Source organism: Microtus ochrogaster, unplaced genomic scaffold (assembly GCF_000317375.1).
Source record: "Microtus ochrogaster isolate Prairie Vole_2 unplaced genomic scaffold, MicOch1.0 UNK57, whole genome shotgun sequence".
Lineage (NCBI taxonomy): Eukaryota > Metazoa > Chordata > Mammalia > Rodentia > Cricetidae > Microtus > Microtus ochrogaster.
Window position 1 is genome coordinate 2,122,715 of NW_004949155.1, and position 1,624 is coordinate 2,124,338.

At 40.1% G+C, this 1,624-nt stretch overlaps 1 pseudogene; it reads right to left on the reverse strand.

The window, feature by feature from the left end:
* The window catches only part of LOC101989253, a 36,506-nt pseudogene extending 35,209 nt beyond the window's left edge, over positions 1 to 1,297 (reverse strand).
* Positions 1,298 to 1,624: the final 327 nt, after the last annotated feature.

The following is a 1,624-nucleotide window of genomic DNA, read 5'->3' on the forward strand; positions in this document are numbered from 1 at the left end:
TATCTATCTATCTATCTATCTATCTATCTATCTATCTATCTATCTATCTATCTATCTATCTATCTATCTATCTATCTATCTTTGCAGTACCAAGGATTGTACTCAGGATCTCACACATGCTAGGCAAATCTTTTGCCACCAGGGCACATCCTCAGGCCATGCCATTTGTTTTCTTGACTGTAGTCTGATGGCATCTCAAAGCAGCTTTAATTTACAATTTCCTGATGACCAAGGATGTTGAACAGTTTTCAAATATTTATTAGCTAATTGTTTTTCTTCTTTTGAGAATTATCTAGCAGCAGGTTCATTTTAAGGTCAAATAAATACATTTTCCCCATTCATACTCACCAACACACACACACATACACACGCACATACACACACACATACACACATATACACACACATACACACATACACACACATACACACACATACACACACATACACACACATACACACACATACACACACATACACACATACACACACATACACACACACATACACACACACACATACACACACACACTTCTCCTTGTTTTGTTTATCTGTATTTTTAACATCTATTTGTCTATCATCTTTGTTTTAATCTTTTATTCCCTTTGTCTTGAAACATAAGAGGTATTGACTAGCCAGGCAGTGGTGTAGCACAAACCCAGCTCTCAGGAGGCAGAGACGGGTGAATCTCTGAGTTCGAGTTCAGCCTGGTTTACAGAGAGAACTCCAGGACGACCAGGGCTATACAGAGAAATCTTGTCTTGAGCAACCCCAAAACAGTATTGGCTCTTTATCTTTGAATTTAAGTGTGTTAACATATATTACTTCATTGTGAAGTATGCAGCCGCCCTCCATTGTGGAGCTCTGGCTGGAATTCATCTTTGATTTCAAAGATGTGCAGCGGCTTCCAAGATCACCTGCAGCTTGGGAAGGAAGCAACTTGCTGAATGTGTCAATAGCTCCTTTACCATTATCATAGCATCTTCTTTATACTCAGAGGAAAAACCACTATCCATCCATACAAAAAGTTAGAATGTTATTCTGAGTATTTTTCCTTCTGTAGCATGGATTGAATTCATCCATTCAGTTGAAGGCTTAAATTGATGGAAAGCCTGGCAAGGAGAAAATTGTTTCTGACAGGTTCAAACTAGAGTATTGATTATTTTTCCAGCATTCGTCAAAGCTTACTGCATTACCTAAGAAATAGTCAAAGTTCTCACTATTTAAGGAAGGCTAGCTGGAGCTTTGTAGTGAATGTTCTTTATCACAAATACATTACCAGGTACTGGTGGCGCATGCCCTTAACTCAAGCACTTAGGAGGCACAGGCAGGGGCATCTCTGTGAGTTCAAGGCCAGCCTGGTCTACATACATAGTGAGTTCCATGGCAGCCAGAGTTGTTTGTTACACAAGGAAACCCTGTCTTGAAAAACCACTCCACCTCCCCCCAAAAAACCCCAAACAAACAAATAAAAAACCAAAAGAAAACCAAACCAAATATATCTGTGAGGCTGGAGAAATGGCTCAGTGGTTAAGAGCACTTTCTGCTCTTAGAGAGAGTGGACTTGGGTTTGGTTCCTCACCCCCACATTGGGCAGTGGCGACTTTCTGACTTCCTGTAATTC